The 25,507-nt window shown below is 45.7% G+C and overlaps 1 long non-coding RNA gene across 2 annotated transcripts; it reads right to left on the bottom strand.

Moving 5' to 3' along the window:
- Positions 1-1,229: 1,229 nt before the first annotated feature.
- Positions 1,230-19,059, bottom strand: LOC138112894 (uncharacterized). Of its 2 annotated transcripts, none has more exons than XR_011151903.1 (3): positions 18,976-19,059; positions 3,836-4,412; positions 1,230-1,724 (listed from the first exon to the last, which is right to left on the bottom strand). It is a non-coding gene; the product is annotated as an uncharacterized lncRNA (long non-coding RNA). The 2 variants fall into 2 exon arrangements; XR_011151904.1 differs by lacking the exon at positions 18,976-19,059 and adding an exon at positions 15,039-15,120.
- Positions 19,060-25,507: the final 6,448 nt, after the last annotated feature.

Below are 25,507 nucleotides of genomic sequence, written 5' to 3'. Positions count from 1 at the left end.
ACGGGCGGCACCGGGCGGCACCGGGCGGCACCGGGCGGCACCGGCACCTCGCGCCACCTGGCGGCCGAGCTGCGCACCGGCACCAGCGGGCGGGGCCAGGACGGGGCGGGGCCATCCTGGGGGCGGGGCCAGCAGGGCCCGGAACCACTCGCCGGGCGGGGCCGCCAGGGGGCGGGGCCATCGCCGCCTCAGCGCGGCCTCCTCATGTGCGGAGCCGGCAAGCCCAGCCCGTGCCCGTCCTCGGCGCGCTGTCACACTCAGCTCCAGCTTCCTTTGAATTCCGACATTCTGAAAAGTTGCACCCACTTACCTTCATAACCACCCTTTACAGAATCCCAGAATAGCTGGGGTTGGAGGGGACCTCTGGAGATCACCCGTCCATCTCCCTGCCCAGGCAGGGTCACCTGGAGCAGGTGACACAGGAACGTGTCCAGGAGGGTTTGGGATGTCTCTGGAGAGGGAGACTCCAGCCCCTCCCTGGGCAGCTGTTCCAGGGCTCTGCCCCTCCATGGAAAGAAGTTTTTTCTCATGTTGGGCTGCAACTTGCTGTGGTTTAGTTTCTGGCTGTTGCTCCTTGTCCTGTCTCTGGCACCGCTGAACAGAGTCTGGCACCATCCTCTGACAGCCCTTGAGGATATTTGTATGGATTGATGGGATCCCCTCTCAGCTTCCCTTCTCCAGACTGACCAGGCCCAGCTCCCACAGTCTCTCCTCATCTCAGAGATGCTCCAGTCCCAAAATCATCTCTGTGGCCTCTGCAGGACGCTCTCCAGTAGCTGCTTGACTTTCTTGTCCTAAGGAGCCCAGAACTGGGTACAGCACTCTGGATGTGCCCCACTGGAGTTGAGTAGAGGGGCAGGATCACTCCCTGACCTGCTGGCTACACTCTTCCCAATGCAAATACTGATCCAAATGCATCCCAATGCAAATATTTACAAATAACATGTTTATTTTTACCAATGCTTTCTGGAAGGAGCCTGTGATTTCCCAAATTGCTGACAGACTGAAGCATGGCTGATCCATATGGAATCAATACAGTGTCTCTGCTGTTATTGAAGCTGAATTCTCGTTGTACTCAAAGGGCTGAGACCCAACTGTGTCAAGTAGAGACTTGCCAGAAAGGCTAATAAATGATTACTCCCATGAGCAGCACTGTGCTTCCTTGCTTCTGTTAATGTAAACAGCAAAATAGAACAAAAAAATCTCGGTGAGTGTTTGGTATCATTTTAATGGAACTCTGTTAGTGTTTCAATCACCATATCAAGATGGCTCCATGAGCCAAAGTGCTGGGGCTGCCTTGGAAATATGTTGAGAGTAGCACACAGGCACAGAGGGAAGTTCTGATGTCCCCAAAGACAGGGAAATCTGAACTCGTTTTCAGAAGGGAAAAGGTATTTTGAAGCATCCTCCAAACACTGACAATTGTGTTGAGGAAGTTCAGCTGGTATCCCTGCAATGTTCCCTGTCCCTGTACTAAATCCAGTGGCTCTGGGTGTACCTGGGGCAGCTGGGCCATCTTGGAATATACAGAATGAATCAGTGCCCAGCTACCATTATGGACACAGTGGACAGACACAACCTCATGTTACAGACATTCAAAGGAGACGTTTCCAGAGTGAATTGAATTGGATTTGATGGGATCTTCCTTTTCATTTTCCTCTTCCTTCTTTCATCATTCCCATGTGCTGTTTGATGTGCTCTCCCAGTTTCTTTCTCTGAGGGACCTAAGTAAACATGGTAAAATTATTATTTCAGTTGCTTTGCTTACTGTACTAACTTTCTGTGAATGTCAGACCTTTCTGGCCACAGCCATGGGATCTGGAGCCACCTCTTATTATGAGATGGTTTAATGTTGTGTATTTTCCCTTAAAGCTGATGAAAATTCCCCTTCATTTACAGGCACCTGTTCAGTAGTGGTGTCCTGAGAGAATCAGCTGGAACATACCTGGACAGTGAGTTGAGAAGAGCCTCAAATACAGGTACACTACTTTTTAGAAGTGCAAACTGGAGCAAACCAACACATCTTGTCATCAGGAAACCCAGCAGAACATCTCCAGCTTTCCCCATGCACATCGAGATTACAGAAGGGCGGGTGCTGTGTCCTCCTCCACCCCGGGGAAGGCAGCAGGGCCCTGCCTGCCCCCAGGGCCTCCTGCCAGATGTTCTGACCTCTGGCTGCCCAGGTCAGAGGACAGTCAGGTATTTATGGAACACAGCTCTGCTGGGAAACACCGATGGGTGCTGACTCAGGAGCCTCATGGGGTCATGGGTGGCAGAGCCAAGGCAAAGCCCCACCTCCACACTCCTCACATTCCCAGATTTCTGCTCTTTGGCACTCTGCTGCCGGGCTAGGCCCTTCCCTCAGCAGTTTCCAAATTAAGCTACAAAAAAATTTTCTTTGTTCTGCCTGGTTGAATGCCTTTAAAACCTCAAAAACATCCTGTGAAGCAAATTATTTTCTAGACCAACCACCTTACCACGCGTGATCAGGTTAATAAATCCCAATGTTTTTCACCAAGAGAAATTATTGTGGTAGATTTGAATCATTTTATAGACACTTCATTTCTGGCTGTGCAAAGCTCCCCTCTGTGCTGCTTACGGGACATCTGCCAAGTCTATTTTAGCTGCAGTGCCTGTGCTGCTGCAGTCACTCAGCTCACAGAGCGAGAATCCTATGGCACAAACCCATTTCCAGAACTCTCCCTTATGGCACTATCACCAAGGGTGGTGACAGAGCAGAATGGATGGGGCTCACATCCATCTGACGCACAGAGTATTTACTTTGGGGAAAGCCAAGGTGTGCAATGGCACCACAAGTACTCACCTGTCCTGCCTTTAGCACAGTTGCTCAGAAACAGGATTCTAAATCCAAGACAATCCCGTAATTTTTAGGAAATATATCATAAATTGTATTAAGTAAGAACAGCTGCCTTGTGGGTTTTTCCCCCATTCCAAGAGCTATGTGAAAACTGAAATCTGTGGGGTTAAATAAAGGAATATTCTCTGTCATGCCTGACGAATATGAAAACTGCTTCTAACACATGGCAAGAGAACAAAGAAATACACTTAGCACGAGAGCAAAAAGAAAGTTAAAGTATGAGAATTCGTTGCAAAGTTCTCATTAATTTCATTGTCAGGCATTAAACAACCCTAACCTAGGCGTGTAAGGGGACAGCACCCGTCCAGCTGCGGTGCTGGGGTGCATCCCGTGCCCAGGACAGCAGCCTCTCCCGGCGCTCCCGGTGCCCCCGAGAGCGGGCGGGCCGGTTATCCTGCCGGGGAACGGCAGAGGACAGCATTGCCTTGTGCTGCAGGGCTGCTGCGGGAGACGCTTCGGGAACGCGGGAGCTGTCACGGCTTCTTCCCTCACCCTGAGTCCAGGGAAGGTGCTCAGATAGTAGTGACTAAATGAGGCTACTGAAAGAGGTATCAAAGAGCAGCACGACGATGCAGAGACAAAACTGAGAAGTGAAGGTACAGAACAGGATTTACAAGATGCAGAATTACAGGCGTTACCCAATTCCCCAAAAATATTTGTGAATATTATGGGGCAAAAACACCCATTGCTACCACGGCAATTATTGACCAAAAAATAAAATTAAGAACATCTCCAGTGGGTTTGTTCTCTCCTTTATACAACCAGGTACTTTCCTGTTTCTGAAAGGATTCACCAATGCATTCTCTCCAATGGGGTTTGTGTTATTTGCATAGTGCAAAATGTGACACATAAAACATTCATTAAGTGCTTTCTATGCAAATGTAAAGTAACATAACGTATTGTATTTATATATAGTAATTTATCATATCACATATACTAGAAATGAAAAAAAGTTACCTGTAGAATTTTATAGTCCACTTTTATTCAGTATTATAAAATCCTGTTGTTCTTCTGTAGAAAGAATCTGGATATTCAAGGGTACAATTACCAAAATAGGAATACAAAAGGTAGCAACTGAGAAAATAAAAAAGACTGCTAGTGCTTTGAATTCTGGAGAAAAAAATATTTTCAATAATAGAAAATAGAAAAATTGGTTTGTATTCTATATACTTATGTCAAAAATACCATTCATTCATCAAATACAGATTTGACAATGATGCATATTAAACTGCTTTTGTGTTTTTCAGTAGAAAAGTGGAGTTTTCCAGCACTTGCATGATTCTTATTACACACCACAGAGGCTTGGTCACCTGCACAGAAGAGATGCCTGGGTGCAGAGCTCTTCTTCCCTGTTCCAGTAAAATCCTGGGCTGCACCAACATGTTAATCAGCAAGAAATTATTTTACAACTTTTATTGTTTCTTCTTTCAGCTCCTAAACTCTTGGCTTGTCCTCTTCCTCAGGCCACTCTCCTGCAGATCCACACTGGACCATGACAATTCACTCAAGTTCAGCTTCCCAGCAGGAAGCATTTCTGTGGAATGAAAGGGAGATTGCTGCAGTCCTGTGTACCAACTAAACTACTTGGGCTTTAAGCAAAACACGGTGTTTGTAGTGTCAGTCAATCAATCCAATGGAAATGGGGTTCATTGGTCTATTTTCTTTTAATACATATTTTATTCTCAAGGATTTTTCACAAAGCAATCTGTGTCCTGGAAGAAGCCAGCAAACTATTGATGTACATGAGCACAGCAGTGGCTTCCTTCTGACAGATAATTAATGGATCTCATCATCAATGGATTCACACAGTTAATGGATCTCATCATTTGGCAAACATTCCACCTGGATTTTATCCATCCCACCGTGTAGAAGCTAATCCAACTTACAATCATTTTTGTTAAGTGCTCAGTATTTCTGACTCATGCCAAGTTTGAGAGCTCCCTGTCCTTAACACCGTGCAGAAATGAAGTTCTCAGAATTGTGTCCACAGTCCTACTGAGGGTCCCTGGTTGCCCTGACCATGGACACATAGGCCTGAGCACGACCCCACATTGCTGCCTGAGCCTTTGCTGTCAGGGCTCACCCAACCCCCTGCACCTGATGGAAAGTCCACCACAGCCCCCAGCAAGGTTTAAATGTGTCAAATCCACTGTATAAACAACAGGGAATTCTGAAACAGAGCAGGGCATGACAGCGGAAAATCCCAACTCTGTGCTGGGATCTCTACTTTGAAGAAAAATAGAGTGGAAGCCAAGACTGACGTAATTAATGTGCATATAAGGACTGAGTTAGAGCCATATACAACCCCAACTTCTCTCGCTTCATTTGCCTGCAGCATTTATAGCCTGCCAGTGCTGACTGGGGTATAAATAAGTGTTACATGAGCTGTGTATGACTGAGTTGAAGACGGAGCTCTCTGCATGAGGAATACGAGTTAAAAATATGTTCCATGTCTCAGAGGAAGCAAAAAGGCAAAGCAAACAGCTACAATAATCGTTAACATACTACAAGGGCCCAGATGCAATCTATGAGTCAAAACAAGAGAGATCTTTTAACATAATCAATTTAAATTTCAAGGCCAGATTAGATGGGGCTTGGATCAACCTGGGCTAGTGGAAGGTACCCCTGCCCATGGCTTTAAGGTCCCTTCCAGCCCAAACCCTTCTGTCATCCTGTGATTCTAAATATGACATAATGTCATGTCATGATGACAACAAAGAAATGAAAGCCTTTGCACACCTTGCATTTCATCCCAGCTGGCATCTCAGGTTAAACAAACTGAGCATTATCTCGAATTACACCTTTATAGGTACAGAACTGAACTAATTCCATGATCTTTCATATTTACCTGCTGCTGATTAATTCAAGGGTACATTGACACTGTTCTCCAAAGCCTGACTTACTCACTGGGAGCTGTGTTTGTGTAAGGAATTCTTTGGATGCCCATGGAAGTGCCCAGCTGATCAATAGTTGACTACCCCAGAACTCAGCCACCCTTTCAGGCAGGTCTGTACCCAGAGCTGCTGCTGCCACAGTCACCTCTGTGATGTCCAGAGATTGTGAGGTTTGGCTCTATCCAAACAGGGGTTTGGCTCTATCCGAACTACAGACTTATGGGGTTCCCTGAATCTTGGAGCAGACACACACTGGGATTCCACCTCCCTCCTCTGCTCACATTTGGGAGCAGAAGCATCATTCCAAGTCACACTCCATTATTCTCTGCACACAGTGTGTAGCTGCTACTCCTTCCCCAGCTCCCACCCAACACAAACAGATGGGCCTCGTGGGAGGGAGCAGAAAACTCTCGCCTGTTACAGAAGGTTCCCAAACCTCATGTACGTGCCCACAGATTCTAAATATTAAGACCATGGGAATATTTTTCTTTAAATATACACTATCTAAACTACCATTAAACCTGGCCACAGAACTAAGTTAAAATGCTGTTCCAGATCATCATTCATACTTGGTTTGTCATTCCAGCCTATTGGGTTTGAGCTAAACAGAACAGAACACAACTCCATGTCCTCGTGCAGACAAAAATCAGCAGGAACAACACTTGGTTTGCTTTTTGAAGAATAGTAATCAAATCCTGAAAACTTTCAAGATTGTGTGATTGTGTATCACTGAAGGGGAGTTAAAAAACCAAAATCACTAGCTAGAGTGATTCAAGTATGCTACGTTTGCTTGGAAAGGAAGGCTGTAACAAATGGTAAGGGAGCTTGGGAAAACAACAGGAGTAGCCCACTTTACCACACAAGCAACACACACTTTTCAACTCTACTCTGCTCATTTCCAAACATAACTCATTAAAATGCCAGTATTCACCAAAACCCCTGAAACACATAAAGAAACACACCCTCTACAGCTGCCTCCTCAGAAGAGGAACCTCTGATTTATTTCTATGGTTAGCAATGGCCTGTGCTGATTCACAGAATCATGGAATGGTTTGGATTGGAAGGGACCTTAAAGCTCATCCCATCCCACCCCTGCCATGGCAGGGACACCTCCCACTGTCCCAGGCTGCTCCCAGCCCCAATGTCCAGCCTGGCCTTGGGCACTGCCAGGGATCCAGGGGCAGCCCCAGCTGCTCTGGGCACCCTGTGCCAGGGCCTGCCCACCCTCCCAGGGAACAATTCCTTCCCAATCTCCCATCCAGCCCTGCCCTCTGGCACTGGGAAGCCATTCCCTGTGTCCTGTCCCTCCAGCCCTTGTCCTAAGTTCCTCTCCTGGTCTCTTGGAGTCCCTTTAGGCACTGGTGCATGGACAGTTCTGTGAAGAAGGGAAAGGGAACTTTGGAGTTCTGGCTCTATCATTATTACTAGATTTAAAACTATACTAGGACTGGACTTTCAAAACCACAGAATATCTTTAAAAGCACAAAAGTATGCTTTTAGAGGTCATTTAATATATCACTGGTCTCCTTCCTGAAAAACTTGGTGAATGTTTCCAGATGATGAATTTACACTAATTCTGCTGTGGCTGGAGGCGGGTATGAGGAACACTTCCTGCAGTCAGATCTCTTCTCCTGGTCCGCTTCAGTCTGACCTACCACAGTTCCCATCTCTCATGAGCCTTGCTGAGGGAGGTATCAATGTCCGTGTGGACCTCACGGAATCTGTGGTCTGAAACAGCCTTGCTTTAGGTCTTCTGAGAGAACAGTTTAACTTGCAAACCACTGAACAACTTAATTCTCTAATCCTTCTCATCAATCTCTCTACAGATCACATGCAATGTAGCTCTCTTGCAAGTAAAAAAGCCAAGTCAGGAGGGTCACACAGATGGTATCTTGGTCTGGAACTCCACTCGAGATCCTGAGAACTTAAAATGTTAAGTAAGCAGGCATGTACATACTGTGCGTGCTAAAATAAATGTTCACTAACATGGAAAAAATGATACAAACATTAAGCACAGGTAAGGCAGATAAAATGTGTCTCCTTAGAAAAAATGCACTGCATTCTGTCAGGTCATGTTAAAATGTGGTAAAATTTGAAGGTAAATAGTGGTAATTAAGCAACACTACTGCTTAATTAAAAAAGAACAAGAATTAAAACCAAGGTCTTAAAACACAAAGACAATAATTGTGTGTCATTCTGGGAATGCATGTGGTTGCCTACAATGATACCACACATGGAACTGAGATTTATAAAAAAAAGAGTCATCTGTACATCAGTATTGTGACTTCGTTTCCAGTCTCACAATATTTTGAGCTGATATTTTTGTATTTTAGTATTTCAACACATGGTTTGCATTTCAAGTGGCTTATTTATACCCCAAATTTACTGCATTTCCTTGAATGATATCACATTTTAACACCCCTAATTCCAGTCTGATAGTAATGGTACCCACAGTAATTAGCCTTCATTACAGGAAAGCTTAAGTATGAGAAGAGGCATTCTGTGGGAATATGCCCAGTATTTCTATTATTAATGGCTTCTGGAATCCATCAGACCATAAATAATGCATCTTTCCCTCTCTGCTGACAACTTCTTAATTCTACCCTCCTAATGTAAATTTATAACTGCAATACTGGGGGGAAAAAAAGAGAAAGTGTGAGAACAGACAAACACAATTTGCTCTAAGAACATGAGCTCAAACACCACATGTAAACACAGACAACACTTTCAGGCTTCTGGTGTGTGGATGCACAATATCGAGCAGCTTCTAAAAATTACTTATGAGGTATTTACAGTGTACTAAATTATTTTTTGTAGTAGGTCTGAGCATCAAGTTGTACACAAATGTGATGATTATGTCCCTGGACACACAGGCACACAGAAGGCATTTCCTCCATATGTATCAGCCAGTAGTGTATTTCCATTTTTCCCCAAAGTCTTCTGCTAATTAACTGTCCTCTTTCATTCCCTAATATCCCAATTTCCCCTGTATCCCCTGTAAAATGTCATCTACCTGTACACATTCCTCTCTGCTGTTGGGACGAAGTGCCTGCCATGCAAACCACCATTTCTCATCCCAACAAAACAGCCCAACCTTCTGCTCCTGTTTCTTCTCTCCTTACTCCAAAGAACAGCCTCTGCTGAAAACTTTGTCTTGTGTTTCTCTAACCACATTCCATGGACTGAATGCTTTTGCCTCCCACAACCTCTTCTCCTCCACCCAGGACTGTGAGGTTCCATGGTTGATATTTCATCACACCATTTTTTCTCTTTCCTTATTTCTCCCGGTCCCCAAGATCCCCTTGGCTGCAAAGCTGGGTGACACTCCTCAGTGAAAAGGCCACAAGAAAATTGTCCCTTGGGTCACACTTTCCTTCAAACAAATTCCAGTGAAGGCACACAAATATATCTCCAACACACCTGAAGGGGCCGGCTCCATACAGAGTAGCTTTCCATTCCCAGAACGTCCCAAGAAAGGGTTTTAGTCCCTTTTGTACAACACCTCAAGGTGGAAATTCAAGGGCTCAGGTTGAAGGCTATCAATGCCGTCAAGTTTCCTGTGGACCAGGGACATTTAGCAAACCTGTGATCCTGGGCCAGCCCAGGCTGAAGGGATCTCGAAGGACCCAGGGCTGTGAAAGGTGGGTGAGTGCTCAGGGGCCCAGAGCAGCTGAGCCAAAGAGAAGGGCATGGATTTGCTGTGTTTCTGATTTCTATGATAATTACCAGTAGTACATAGGCAGACACTATATACCACCTTAAATTATTTAGTTGTCCAAGTCCAGTGATTCTCAGCTAGTCCAAACCAGACAGTCTTGCTTATAGTGATTGCCTGCATGCTTTTTCTTCTTTTACCTTTTTTGGGCCTTATATTGTCCTGTTGCTTAATACCTTTGCAAACTTTTCATGGCTTTTTAAATTTGGTTTTTAAAATTTTTGACTGTTTCTCTAAGCAAATTGTTTGCCCCTTTCCAGCTTAGTCAGACAAAATGAACTCTGTCAGCTAACCCAGTGCTACCACCCACTCATAAATGAATGGAATATTTTGATAAATAATCTTTTATACTGTATTATTTTTCTTCATATGAAATAAAAGGAACTGAAGTTTTTAATTGAGGTTTTCCATGATTTCTTTCTAGTTCATTGTTCTGACTTTCTGCTGCTGCTGAAATCATTGGGTCTATATTTCTTCTCAGTCCCAGCATCACCTGGAACCGTTCTTGCCCAAGGAAACCACGAGCCACCATTGTCTCATATGCAGAAATATGTGCAGCAGAGGTCAGCCAGCCAGAGAGAAAGTGACAGGTAGGGTGGCAGTCACCTGTCAGGTCTTTCTCGCTGCCTGCTGAGATGGGAACACAGTGCCAAAGATGCACAATCCATTTCAGAAATCAGGTTTCTGTTGATTATTTATAAAAATTTATAAATTATGTTTCATAGCAGTAAAACAAAAGAAGCAATTTTCCCTTCCTAACTAGATTTTGCAGAATTAAATAAGACTTTCCATCATTTTTGATTCAAACAAAAGCACAACAGTTGAAATCTGGCAAATCTTTAAGAAAATAAATGTACCAAGCCTCTAAGAGAAAGGCAATATCATACTTTGTCCTGACATTTATCTTAGATGGACATATGGTTTAAAAAGATGTACTTTGGAAGTACAGCACCAAAAGCCCCACTGATTGAGACAATCTCAATCAGTTGTACTGCTGCAGTCACTGTAAATCTCCATTCCCAGCTCAACTGTACAGTCCAACCTGCCTCACCTTTGACAGGTTGGCTGCTTAAAATTCTGCCTGTGTTTGTCTGCCTCCCTCATTCCAGTATGAAATAATGTATTTGCTCTTTTTGAATGTTTCTCTAAAACCTCCCTTGCAGAAATGACAAACATTGCTAATGGCACAGCTCTTTGGTTCTAAATTACCAGTAATTAAAGCAGAAAGGAATGTTACAAAACAAATCTTCCAGTGCGATTAGCAGCTCCATTTGACAGTGCTTCCCTAGAAATGTCAACTCCTGCAGTATTGACAAGGTACACTTGAAAAGAAAAAACAAAACCCAGCATGAGAGAAACTGCAGGCCAGAAGCAGCAGATGGAGGCACCAGGGTGCTCTGGGACACTGGGAGAGTGAAGGAGTTTTCCCAAGCACTATGATGGGGACAACAGCTGGATCCCTCTGGGCCCATCCTCTTGGAAGAGAGACCTGAGACCCAAGTGCAGATGGATTCTTCGCACCAAGCAGAGGGTACATACACCCTGCTGCCTGCAGAGCTACACCCCAGGTACACCAAGAATGTACAGTCCTGGTGCTGCCATGGAATGTGGATTTGTCCCAGTTACACTGAAATTTAGAGGAAAGTTTAACTGCACTGCAGATGTGCCCCATACTGGCTGCAGAACAGGCATTTTATTTTACTGTAATTAAAGTTTATGAAGGGACAACATGGAATCAACCTCCAATGTCTCACAGAATCATAGAACGGCCTGGGTTGGAAGGGACCTTAAAGCTCAGCCCATCCTGCCCCTGCCATGGGCAGGGACACTTTCCACTATCCCAGCATGCCCCAAGCCCCAATGTCCAGCCTGGCCTTGGACACTGCTAGGGATCCAGGGGCAGCCACAGCTGCTCTGGGCACCCTGTGCCAGGGCCTGCCCACCCTCTCAGGGAAGGATTTCTTCCTAATATCTAATCTTACTGTACTCTCTTTCAGTTTGAAGCCATTCCCCTTTGTCCTGTCACTACATGCTCTTGTAAAAAGTTCAGGAGTTCTGAGGAGAGGTCAGGAAAGAGGAATTACCTGGGACCACAGAGCACTGGAAATGTTCCAGGCAGGCAAAGTGGCCAAGAAAAACCACATAAAGGAAGAATTTGCCTACAAAGCAAAAATCCAGCCCAGGAGTGCCATACATGTAATTATGATACAGAATAACAAAAGTGGATAAAATTGAAAATACATGTTCATTGCACAGATTAAATATGCTGCTGTGTAATTCCTGCTGCTGGTTTTTGTGAATGAAAATGTCTACAGAGCTTCTACAGGACTGTGTCACTGTCAAACCAGAGAGCATCCCCTGTGCCCTAACCCATCCCTCCGACTGCTGTCAGCACACGTTGGTGACAGGAGCGCTCGGCGTTGGGGGTTTAGCAAACTGAATGTATTCCCACAATTTAAACCCAAAAGTTTGCTAAGCAAGATACAATTACCAGAACACCTTTTCATAATGCCATGAGTCACAAATTAGAAAATCACTTCAAATAATCATAAATTACAAACGCAGAAGTGGAAGAGTTGCGTTATTAACAAGCAGAAATGGCTTTGAAAATGCACCTTGTAAAGGACTATTTGGGAATACAATTAGATTTAAAATAGTTTGTTATGAAGAAACTGAATCTATTTTTAAACAGAAATTATCAAAATGAGTCACAGATGACTTCCCTACTGGAAGAATGCAATCTCTTTTTATCTTGCTGAAAGCCACTGAGGTTTGAACACTCTGGTCCAAATGCAGTGGGGGAGTTGTCCAGGCCAGCAGCTGCAGCTCTGGCTGCACTGGCATGCCTGGGGGGGCAAACTGGCACTCCACCTTTCAGCATCCCTCACAAATTCAGTCACTTCAGTTTTAAACCACAGCACCTCCTGAGAAGCTTCACTCTAGAATTGTCCCTAAATCACTCACAGTTCTAAAGAACTCTTGGGTAGAAGCAGCCACAAAGTTCTCTGGTGCCTAGGCTTTCTTTAGTGGGCTGAAGAGTTGATAACTGTATTCTCATCCCCTTTTACAGCAGAGAAGACTGAGGCCTGGACAGTGAAATTTTCATCTTTGCTATTTAGTGACAATTCTACATGAATCAGGTGAACCAGATTTAAGGAACAGCCACAGGTGGATAACAAAAGTGCTTTGTCACTGTTCAGACTTCTGCTCCCCTTCCAAAGGTGTTATGTTCATTGAACAGGTGACTTTTAACAACAACAGAAAGTAAAAGTTCAGTCAACAAAGGTGAACACTGAGAATTCATTCCAGGTCTACATGAAAACATGCCCAAGACTAACAGCTGAGGCAGAATTATCATGGATCAGCCTCCAAACTGACTTCAGCTGACCTTACAGATTTTTGATTGGCATCGATAGTACCAGTGTCATAAAACTGGTGTTCTACTCACTAGAAGAGAAGACAGCAGGGCAGGGCAGTTCCTCTGAATTAGTGCTGCCACTGCACCTTTACCTCCTGTTTTGTCCTTGCCTCCAGGTGGTTCTGATGGCAGGAGTACAGCCTGGGGAGCGATGCAGAACGGAGGAGGAGGAGCGGGCTAGAAATTAGCTCATGAAACATATATTTTTCAGAAAAAGCTGTCTTGTGAAAACATGAGTGTTTTGTAAAAATACACTAGATTTTGGCAATGCCTCCCTATGTCACAGGCACAATTCCAGGTGTTCTCCCAGGTACCAGGTGGACTGCCTGGTAATGTCCAGGTCCCTGTGACTGCATAACGTGATGTGGGCTGCCTTAGAAGCCCTCACAGGCACAGCTCCACTGCAAGGAAATCCCTTTAGTGATGTGGATTAGGGAAAATCCTTGCATTCCATCTCCTTTTAGCCAAGGTTCAGATCTCTGTGCTAATCCAGGTCTCACCCTGTCCAGTGTGGGAGGAGTTGAGTCTGACACAGCTCCGGGGCAGAGGGACAGGGCTGTAAATACACCCCGTGTATGTGACGGGGTGGTGGCTGTGCTGTGTCACTGCCCCGACCATGCCACACACCCTCGGGCTCTGCCAAGGGAACAGAGCAGCCAAAGCAGGGCTTTGGGTAGGACAGCAGCACCCTGGCCCAGCCATCCTGCCAGCCTTACCCAGGTCCCTGTGACTGCTAAAAATACCAGGAGGATGTGTGAGAGGGGTCGAGGCAAACCCTGCTGACAGCCCTGGCAGTGTGGGCCGGCTGGGATGGGCACCTCTGCACAGCCAGGTATGGCTGTGCCCGAGCACACACACAGCTTGGGAAGCCTCAGTGCCTCCAGCCATCTGTCACCGCCGTGCTGCTGCCCAAAAACCTGTCCTGAATTCCTGCAGTGCTCCGTAACCATTGCTGTGGCCTGAACAAAGCCTCCTGCACAGCAGGAACACCGGCATCCTTTTTTAGAGCTATCACCCACAGAGCCAGCAGAAATGGGTCAATGCCACATATGGCAGGAATCCCCTCATTTCAGCAACAACCTGGGAAACCTGCAATGAACAAAGTATTACAGTAAAGAAATCCAGATCTAGGATCTGGCCAGAAAAGAGCGTTGCATGAAACCAGTTCCACTGCAGGAAGGCAGTAGGCTTGTGGCTCATTCTACTCTGAGGGGTACAAAGATACTTTAATAGCCAAATATTTTTTTGATTTGTCACTGTTCAGCTTGGGAAAAATAGAACAGAGTTATTCCAGGAACAGACTGCTCATGTGAAGCAGGAATGGAGTATCTGATGTCCTGTCCTTCCCCTGGCCGGGCTACTGGTCATTCCACTTTGGCAGCCAGATGGGCAACAGCGGGACTGCAGAGGCCACCAAGTCCAGCTCCAGCCCGAGGCCACCTCCCTGCTCTCTGATGTGCTTTGATTCCCTGTTCAAATCTCTCTCTCAAATGATCCTTATAGGAGACAGACACCCCAGGAAAGAGCCCTGCTTCAGGATGCTGCAGCAGCAGCTGGCCCAGCGGAGCTGGGAGCGTGGGAACCGTGTCCTGGCAAACAGCACCTGACCCACGGGGGCCAGCGGGGTCCTCCCCGCGCAGGTACCGCACACCCCAGGTCACCTCACAGCTCTCCTCACCCTCTGGCACAGAACCCGGGGGGAGCAGAATGGGAGTGGCTTCCCAGTGCCAGAGGGCAGGGCTGGATGGGAGATTGGGAAGGAATTGTTCCCTGGGAGGGTGGGCAGGCCCTGGCACAGGGTGCCCAGAGCAGCTGGGGCTGCCCCTGGATCCCTGGCAGTGCCCAAGGCCAGGCTGGACATTGGGGCTGGGAGCAGCCTGGGACAGTGGGAGGTGTCCCTGCCATGGCAGGGCTGGCACTGGATGGGCTTTGAGGTCCCTCCTAACCCAAACCAGTCTGGGATTCTGTCATTATAAATAAGTAATTTCCCCCCGTTTCTCATAAAACATGTTTGCAATAAATTAATCTCATTCTTTAGATAAATATCAAAGTATTTTAAGGTCGAAACCACAGAATTCGACACTGAGAGCCAAAAAAGTCTTTGACATCTTCAAACCAGAAGTGAGCACTCACCAAGCTCTGTGGGAGCTCATTTATAGGATTCCTTTCCAAAAGCAGAGTTTTCAATTACCTCTTCAATAAAACAGAAAAGAGCAGCAACTGTAAAAGTAAAGTTCACTGAGTTAAATAGAAACACAAGAATATTTTTCCTCCTTAATTATTTTTCTTGCCTTTGTTTCCTTCAACAGAAAGGAGTAGGAAAGGCACACAAGACAAATCCAGATTTCTCCATCATTAACATCAGTGCTGGAAAACAACACACCCCAAAGCTTTCCAGCATGACAATCTGAAGTTTGCATTTATGCCCATTCATTATACACTGCTCCAATATTTAGTATTTGATCTTTGCAAATCCTACTTGTCACTTTAAAGTCTGATACTGACTGTCCCTGTTATAAACACAGCATTTGCTGTTGTTTATAATTTTGCTGAGCTTTAGCTCTTTGGGTTGCTGAGTGCCTTCCTCCGGCTAAATCTGAGCTAAAGCTGCTCAGCCATTTTTGATAATAAGATTAGAAAGAAATATGCCCTGTTTTTATTTAATTTCATCAACTTCCTTTTTTGAAAAATTCTGATGTTCCTGTTCTTGGGAAGCAGCCTGGAAGCTTTGCATAGGGCACTAAAGACATTCATGTCACATATAAGATAATATTTTTTCATCTATCTGAAAACCTGTTAACATTTAGTCAAACCCTAAGCTTCTGAAAAATGTCAGCATGTCCAGGCTCAGAAAACAGTTGTTGTTCAGCTGTAAAATGCTCAGGGTTGCTGTGTGTGCTTTTGTTTGGAGCATCTCCTCTGGGCTCCCACGTGCTTGGAGTACAGGCACACTTCACCCCAGCACAAGGAGGGTGACCCTGTACCCACAGCCACGAAATAGAGACTAGACACAGACCAGGTTTAACTATTTCCTGATTTTCCACTGCTTCTATTTCACCATTTCAATAACATTCCTCTAAATCGCTTTTATATCCAGCAGCAGATCAGCTCGAATGAAAGTCTCTAGACAAAGGGCTGGTTTTATTTCCTAGCATTGCAATTTGACTTGTTTACTGTTAAAACTCAACAAAACAAACACTAAGGAAGCTTGGTAGTTTCAGTCATAATATTTCATTACCTCTAGGAAGGAGAAACAAACATTTTGGCAGCTGTTCAACACCAGATTAACATTTGTGGCAATATTTTAAGACATTTCAATTCAGTCAAAGCCTGAAAGCACTGTGTTCACATTCACATTTTGAAGTGGGCAATTCAATGGCTTTTAAAGCAGAAAAAGGAGGGAAAGGATACCCACAGAATTTCCAAATAGCTTAGAATACAGCTTTTGCACCAACATGTAATAAGGACAAAATGCAACTAAGGAATATTCAGTGGATATTTCTGATGGACATTTCCTAAAAGCTGAGCTGCTGGTTGAAGTCAGTGGAAAAACACAAAGGCGATAAAGCACAACACGTGAAAGGACCGATAACTGACATTAGTTTTGAGGAAGATGCACACAAAGAATGTCAATCAAAAAGGATTTCAACCCCTCATACAATGACAATCATACAACTTACAAACCATATCAAAATACTATCAGTCCTGTCCAATTTAAAAATTGTACATGAGAGCTGCATTTCAAAAAACCATGATATTTTCCAGCCATTTTTAGAGACATAACCTTCATTTGCTGCATTTGTCTAATCACAAGTAGAGTATGTAGTGATTCACAAACAAGAGATCTTAAAATACCTTTGAGCACCTTGTTTCAGTCACACGACAGAATCATAGAATAGAAAGGTTTGGGTTGGAAGGGACCTTAGAGATCACCCATTCCACCATTCCACCCCTGCCATGGGCAGGGACACCTCCCACTGTCCCAGGCTGCTCCCAGCCCCAATGTCCAGCCTGGCCTTGGGCACTGCCACAGATCCAGGGGCAGCCACAGTGCTCTGGCCAGGGCTTCTCCACGCTCACAGGGAGAAATGTCCATGAAGAATTTCCCCAGTGACACCATCATATTGTTGTTTGGGTTTTGTTTGTTTTTTGCTTTTTTTTCTTTCACTTCAGATAATGCTGTAGCATCTACTGACCAAGGGCTGCCTCTTTTTCCTCCTCAACATTCTCACAGAAATGTTTATTTTAGTACCACTACTGCCAGCAGGCTAGTCTGTGCCAGTCTTGTCTTTACTTACAGTAAAAAAATAACTTCTTGGTTCCAGTTAATTACCACATATTGGGACTTCTTGTCTTCCACTTCTGGAGTGAGAAGCAAGGAGCTGCCCAAGGACATCAACAAACCTGGTGAGAAGTTAATTTTGGTGGTCATGGCAAGGTGAGAACAAGTGTCACTCCACAGGGTGATGACATGATTGTAGTGAACCCTCCTCCTTGCACACTCATCTGAATAGGGACAGACAATTAATCCTCCCAACAGGTGATAAATACCTTGTCAGACCACCATCAAAAGCAGATTAATGGGTAACTCTCTGACAGAGCTGTCCTTCACTGTAACTGAGGAGAGACACAAGGTTTGTAACTGTGGGTCCACATTTCCACTTCCCCTACAACACCATCAAAATAGTCACCAAATGAAAATGGTACAAATCTCACATGAAAAAAGCAACAGGTCTTACATTTCTGAAGCTAAAAGAGTTTAGAGATTCACCCTGTAATATCAGTTGGACCTTTCAGTTCATCTGAGCTTCAGCAAACAACATTAAGCTTATCTACCATTGCCCTGCTCCAAAGTCAATACCAAAAAAAAAGCATCCCAAAGTCTGACTGTTGCAATGAAATTACAGTCAGGCAAGTGGAAGATAAATACAATTGTTATTAAATTGCCTGTATGAGCAATGATTTTACATGTGGTAACCAATTGCATAGGGAAGCTTTAATCCTTTTAGACTGGAGAACCAGCCAAAGCAGATCTGGCAGCTTCTGAAATAAATTGTCAGGAATTGTTGATAGGACATTTTCTTCCAGATGCCAGTTCTGAGAGAGAAAAACACAAACATGTTTTAAACCCAGAAAGAGGGGCTGGTGTTCCTTGGTATGTAAAATGTCACATGTGAACACTGTAAGGGGCTCTATGTTTATGTGGGAAGAACAGCTAAAGGGCATTAAAGAATGCATAACTGCATCAATTGCACATAGAAGTGATTTATTCAAGGATTTTTTTCTTAAAAAAAAAAAAATCCAGGAATCATAGACCATAGCTGAGAATCTGTAGGTTGCCCAGAGAAGCTGTGGCTGCCCCATCCCTGGAAGTGTCCAAGGACAGGGGCTTGGAGCAACCTGGGATAGTGGAAGGTGTCCCTGCCTAGGGCAGAGGGTGGGATGGGATGAGGTTTGATGTCTACCCGACCCAAACCATCCTGAGACTCTACAAAACACTGAATACAAGGGTGCAAATCAGTCTGGCACTTTAAAGCAGGGTCACACCTGCTTATCTGCTCCTTGAGATCTGTCCCCTGTGCACGGGAGAACAGCTAACACCCTCACACAGGGCACACTTGGAACTGTAAGAACCATCCCACGGCAAAATAGACAGCCTAGCAAATAAATCTTTGGGCAGACAGTAAACATCTTGTTAAATCCCATGCATGTGCAACTGGAAGCTGAACACCTCCCACAGCCGGGGACGCTGCCCCCACTGCTCCCACCTTGGCTCACTGGATCAGTCCCCTCGTTTAGGAACTTCTGAACTCCACGGGCTACCCAGACAGGAGTCTGCTGTGTATTAGAGCATGTGGGACCTTGAAAAGTTCCATTTTACAGGAAACCTCTGAATTCTTAAAGAACCCACCATGTTGTCCTGCAGTGACATATCATGCTGCTGTTTCACAGAGCATTTGGCTTCAATTGGCCTAAATCTCCATGGGTTTTTTATGTTGGGGGTTTTTTTTGCTTTGTTTTGTTTTGGTTTTTTTTGTTGGGGGCACAAGCTCTTGGAAAATGCCCTTACCTGGACTGAATGAGGCAAAGCACCTGTTCTGCAGCATGGATGCCTCTCCCCTTTGAATGGACAGCTGCTACTAAATAGGCAATTACCTGATCTTAAGAAAAAGCAGGTATGACTAGTCATTGTATCATGCTTTTCCGGGAATAGATTTTCTCTCAGGCTACTTAGGTAATTAAATCCTAATTACAAGCAGTATTTGTAAACCAGAGGGCAACATTCATGGCAATTACAAATGGATCAATGGCAAGGAAGTGCTGGAAGAAGAATTCCTTTGTATTTGTTTACATGAAACAAAAAATATTTGAGGGTAATTTTATTTAAGGTTACGTAAGAAAATACATTAGGATTGAAAGCAATTACATCATTCCGTTAATTAAAGCAGTGATTATTTCAGCTAGTTTTGATCTCAGCATTGTGTTTAGAATTTTGTAGCACAACAGTAATGGAGAAACAAGTTCACTGACATTTCAGGAAGAAAAAGTGGATTGGGAAAGATCCATAACTTAGGTAAATCATCTTAAAGCAGGACTTTCAGTGTTCCTTTTTCAAATCTAGTTGTCCAGTTCACCCTCTTCACTGAAGCCTGAGTTCTCTGCGGCATCAGCACAGTAACACAGTACCATTCCTTTGACATGACACCATCTAAGAAGGTTTTATCCTAATGAGGCAGAAAGACATAGCAGATCAAAATAAATACATCCCTCCATAGCTTCATTTGACTTTCAGCAAGCCAGAGTCATGAGCTCCAGTCCCAAAGCAGCAGCCAGAATTAAATGACTGAATTCTCAGAATGCATCTTATTAAACTATAGCAGCATATGTTCTTAATTTCTTAGCAAAACATTTGGTCAATCTAAATAAATGAATGACATGAGGAGAAAAGCAAACAGACATGAATGAAAAGAAAAACAACAACAACAAAAACTTAATGGAGGCAGAATTCCCCAAAAAATGAAAGAACTGAATTGCTCAAATAGTATCAGAAATAAAATCACTCTTTCACAGCATTAGGCAAGAGAAAGCCTTACAGCATAGAGAAAATTAAGCAGGATATATATTTGATACTGTAAAAGGCTAAACCAAAACAAGCAACTGGAGTAGCTGCACTTACCTCACCAGTGTGGGAGGCGGGAGTTTGGCAGGGAGGGAGGCAGCATTTTTATCACACTTGGGTTTTAAGTACCTGCTGGTAAAGGCCCTGTAATGCCCCTGGAACTGCTGCTGGCACCTGTAGGATTGGCAGAAGCCTTGAACTGCTCTGAAAGGTGCAAGCCTGCCCCTGCCAGAGTGTTCAAGCCTTAACTTCAGTGCTGCATGAGCACTGTTCCTGCTTCCTGTGGGCCACTGCAGGTGATCACAGAATCAGGGAATGGTTTGGTTGTAAGGGACCTCAAAGCCCACCCAGTGCCAGCCCTGCCATGGGCAGGGACACCTCCCACTGTCCCAGGCTGCTCCCAGCCCCAATGTCCAGCCTGGCCTTGGGCACTGCCAGGGATCCAGGGGCAGCCCCAGCTGCTCTGGGCACCCTGTGCCAGGGCCTGCCCACCCTCCCAGGGAACAATTCCTTCCCAATCTCCCATCCAGCCCTGCCCTCTGGCACTGGGAAGCCATTCCCTGTGTCCTGTCCCTCCATGCCTTGTCCCCAGTCCCTCTCCAGCTCTCCTGGAGCCCCTTCAGGCCCTGCAAGGGGCTCTGAGCTCTTCCTGGAGCCGTTTCCTCTCCAGATGAGCCCCCCCATCTCTCCCAGCCTGGCTTCAGAGCAGAGGGACTCCAACCCTTGGAGCATCTCTGTGGCCTTCTCTGGATTCTCTCCAGCAGCTCCACCTCCTTCTGATGTTGGGCCCCAGGGCTGAAGGCAGCTCTGCAGGTGGGGTCCCACCTGAGCACAGGAGCAGAGCGGCAGAATCCGCCCCCATTCCCTGCTGCCCACACTGGGGGACCAGCCCAGTACATGGTGGGGTTCTGGGTTGCCAGGGCACGTGTCTGGGGCATGTCCAGCACCCTCAAGTCCTTCTTCCCAGGGCTGCTCACCATCAGCCTGTGTTTGGCCCTGGGATTGCCCTGATGCTGGTGCAGTGCTTTGTGCTTCGCCTTGTTGAACTTCATGAGGTTCATGCAGTCCCACCTCTCCAGCCTGTCCAGGTCCCTGTGGATGCCCCATCCCTTCCCTCCAGAGTGTGGCCCCTCACACAGCTCAGTGTCACCATCAGTGCCACTGGCCATGTCTCCAAGACGTTCCACAGGGCCAGTGCCAGGCCCAGCCCCCGAGGATGCCACTCCTCACTGGGTTCCACTTGGACATAGAGGCCTTGATCACAGCTCTTTGTGTGCAACCATCCAGCCAATTCCATATCCACTGAGTGGTCCATCCATCAAATCCCTGTCTTCTAACAGGGTTTAGTTAACTGTGCTGCTGTTAAAAGACTTTGAAAAGCTGGCTCAGAGTCATTACTACTAGCATCTTTAAAAATAGAATTGGCAGTATTTACAGAAACACTAATGATAGGAAAATATGTGAAATTTCCCTCTTATGTAATGTTTATTGAAAGAATTATGCGTTCTCTTAGAGGAACTTTTAAAAATAAACATACGCTTTTCTCTGTAGGCTTTCTTCTCGATTAAGAAGGCATGTGAATTTTGGGAATCACAGTAATATTCCTTTCAGCATCTTAAACATGTCGCAATTACAGCCATTATATTCTGGATAGGGCTTTTTAAGGAATTTAATATCATGGTATCTTGCCTCCCTCGTTTCTATGCCCAAATTAGGAGTTTCTCACAATATTTGCCTCTTTTGCAGTTTTGTGATAATTGGTGGTATTTTTGTTTAGAAACCGCTTCATCAGCTCCCTGAGACCAGATAACCATGAAGAACATAATGCTGCTTCAGGCAGTTCTATTTCTGTTTACACTGGTTTTGTTCAGGATAACTTCACTGATACCAGGGAACCTGATCCTGATTTACAGCCATGAAAGGAGAAAATTGTCATCATTCTGTGCCACCAGAAACACGACAGAATGGGAACTGTAGTAGCTCCCAGTAGGGTACAGCATAACGAGGTAAACTCCAGGATCCGTGCTGCTTAATTGAAATGTGAGATTAACAGTAAAAGTTTAAATATTATCTTCCGTTTCCCTCATACTAATTTTGACACGATATGAAATATGCAGCTCACAATGCTTGGGAATGAGAACGATCAGTCATTCTTCAAAGAAGACTCATTCACTTGCAGAACTGAGGCATTTGAGAAAAGTGGGATGAAATAATAACTGATATAAATACTTTGATTAAACCAGGAATTTAATAAAGAATTTATTTGGCTTTATCATGTCTCCCAGTTAAACGAATGCACATTGACTTTGCCCACTGAATGTCAGTGGATTGTGATGGTGGTTCTGACTGGACAGAGAGTGTGTTTGGCTCAGCATATGCAATTCTGTAAGGCTGGAGATGATTTCATGGCTGGTGAAGTGAAAGAAAACTCTAATCTCTTTAAATCTGTGAGAAAAGAGTGAATACAGAAAAGTAAACATGGATGGGAAAAGACAAACTTCCAAAGGTGCGAGTGGTGGCTGCGCCCTTTGCCAGGCTCTGCTCTCAGCCAGGTGAAACCCTGCCGTGCCAGCTCACCCGCCCAGGGCTGCAGCAGGGCTGCCGCAGCACCTGACCTGCGGGCTGGTCAGCAGCCACACTCTCCTGGCAGGCGATCTTCCAGCACCGTGAGCCTAGGAGCGCTCCAGGTGTGGATCCAGCCCCTCATGGGAGCAGGAGCTCCCAGCCCGAAGCCCCTGCAGCACCTGGCACAGGGCAGTGCTCTCCAGCAGGCTGGGCTGGGGCACTGCACACTGCTCGCCACAGCGGGTCTGCTTTCCCTAAGGGTTTTCTCCTGCTTTCCCTAGAAGGAACAGAACCTTCTCACAGCTTACTTGTCTTTTGTGATTTAAGCAAACCATCCAATCTGCTGTATGTTCACAGTTGCCAGGACTGACAGACATGCATAGAGTATCCCCAGGACTTCCACTGCTCAAATGCCTGATTGTCTCTTCATAAAATATAAAACACAAAAACAGGGCTGGAAAACAAAGAGGGAAAACTGAAAAAAAGGAGTAAAGAATTCTCAGAGTTTTCAAGGACAGCCTGTTCTCAATGACCCCTTTGGCCACCCAGGTTGTATGTTTGCCCCTTAGAGGTGCAGTCAGAGCTACAGCCAAAGATGTTTGAGGAATAAATTACTGTGAAAGTCAGCTTTTATTTAAACTCCCTCATTTCAAACACAAAGTGGTTCTCTGTTTCCCTGGAGACCGGGATATGTAAGAAGGCAGAATTTTCTCTCCATTTCCCTTTCCTACACTGGACCACTGTAGAGCAGCCTTTGGATTTTCCCTTTTCCTTTCTGCAGGACTGGCATTAATTATGACTGGCCACTTTCCTCAGGTGACTTTAGTTGTGTCACTGAGATGAGTGACCTGTGCTGAGACTCCCAACATGCAGATGTTGCTGAGGGGATCGACATCTTTCACTGTACATTCCTCACTGGGTTTAAAATTGGTGTCAGACATGAGTGCCCCTTGAACAGAAAGGAAGACACTTTTCAAGTTCTTGAAGTAGAAAATCATTACAATTAAAATGAATATAATTCTACTACAGAAATAATGCAGCACTAAAAATAACCAACAAACCAACTTACAAGATCTTTTATTTGTCTCCTATCTGACTCCTCTTTAGGAAGGTAAAACCACTTACTATGCTGCTCAGTGAAGAATAAGTTGAACAAACCCTGTGTTGCACTGTCTGCCTCTGCACAAGGAAAGGAATTAGGAGATGGAGTGGAATAAAACCCCCCCTCTGGCATGAGGACAAACACATCCTTATATCCCAATCCTGTTCCTATACTACATCTTGAAAATTTATTGGGAAAAGACTCGGACTCTGTGCTCTGGATTTCACTGTCCAAATATTAGTGGAGAATGAGAAAGAAATGACAACTGACTGAAGCTGTTTAATGGCATCTTTCATACTTTTCCTACAGAATGTAAAGGCAGGAGAAAGGAAGGAGGAAAGCTGATAGCTCAGAGATTCACAGCGTGTTTAAACACAAACCTATCCCTAAACAAAGCTAAAATTACTGCCTTGTATGTGTTCTATCTTTCTTTTTGAGAGCAAATTCTTTCTGATTTTTCAAAGAAATATTCTTTGAGAACTATTCTTTGCCATTGGAAAACTGTTCTTAAATGATACCCTTCCATTGTAATCCTTTTACAACTTCCAGGCTCTTTGAAATAATGATTGCCTCCCCGTACGCATTCTGTGAGGAGCACAATAACTGACGTATCCATTTCAAAACATGCTGTGAAAGAAAACAGCATCAATTTTAAATGAAAACTTGGGAAACAGTATCTCAGGAACCATGAAAGTGCTGCTGGTGTAATAGCTGTGGTCTACTGGCACAAGGGCTGTCCCTTGCCATGACATTTCTGATGTGGTCTGCTGGTACTGGGAGTTATTTCTGAGAGATGCTTTTCATTAGCCATTCCACGAGACACTCCAGTTCAGCAAGCCATGAAAACCGAAGTCACGAGCATGTTCCAGCTCAACATTCTCACGATCTTTAGCAAGACCAAGTGCTGGTGTTACACCTGGGTTGGGACAACCTCTGGTATCAGTCCAGACTGGGGTGTGAGCAGGTCGAGAGCATCCCTGGGAGAAGGACCTGGGGTGCTGGTGGGTGAGAGCTGGCCATGCCCCAGCTGTGTGTGCCGGGAGCAAGAACCCCCGTGTGCTGGGGTGAACCCCCGTGTGCTGGGGTGATCCCCCAGTGTGGGCAGCAGGGGAGGGGGGGATTCTGCCCCGCTCAGGTGAGACCCCACCTGCAGAGCTGCCTTCAGCCCTGGGGGCGCCAGCACATCGGTCTTTTGGAGCAAGTCCAGAGGAGGCCATGGAGATGGTTTGATGGATGGAGCACCCATCCCATGAGGAGAGGCTGAGAGAGCTGGGATTGACCAGCACGGAAAATAAAAAGCTTTGTGGGCACCTTATCGCAGCGTTTCAGTGCCTGGAGGGAGGCTACAAGAAGGATGGAGAGAGACTATTTACAAGTGCCTGGAATGACAGGACATGGGGGTATGATTTCTAGTGACTTTCGATACCGGTAGTGAGCCCTACGGAGCGCCGCAAGATGAGCGGTATATGCTGGCACAGATACTGCCGAGAGCCGGGGAAAAGCTGGGCTGCACCACAGCCCGGCAGCTCATCCTGCCGGTGCGATCTTTGCGTACGAGATTAAAAATAACGGGGCTGGTGCGGGAGCTGCTGCGGTGAGAGCGCCCGAAGGGAGAGAAGCGGCGGGGCCGGTGCAGAGCCGGGGACACGGGGCCGGGCGGGGCTCAGCGCGGGGGAGCTGCGGGGGCCGCGGCTCCGCCACCGCGCCCCACGGCCCCGGCCCGGACCGCCGCCCGCAGCAGGGCCGCGGCCGCAGCCCCGGTGCGATGCGGGCGGAGCCGGGCGGTGCAGCCCGGCCCTCCCCGGTTCCGCTCCA

This window comes from Aphelocoma coerulescens, chromosome 6 (genome assembly GCF_041296385.1).
Source record: "Aphelocoma coerulescens isolate FSJ_1873_10779 chromosome 6, UR_Acoe_1.0, whole genome shotgun sequence".
NCBI classification, from domain to species: domain Eukaryota; kingdom Metazoa; phylum Chordata; class Aves; order Passeriformes; family Corvidae; genus Aphelocoma; species Aphelocoma coerulescens.
The sequence above is the reverse complement of the archived record's forward strand: the minus strand, read 5'-3'. Positions and strand labels throughout refer to the sequence as shown.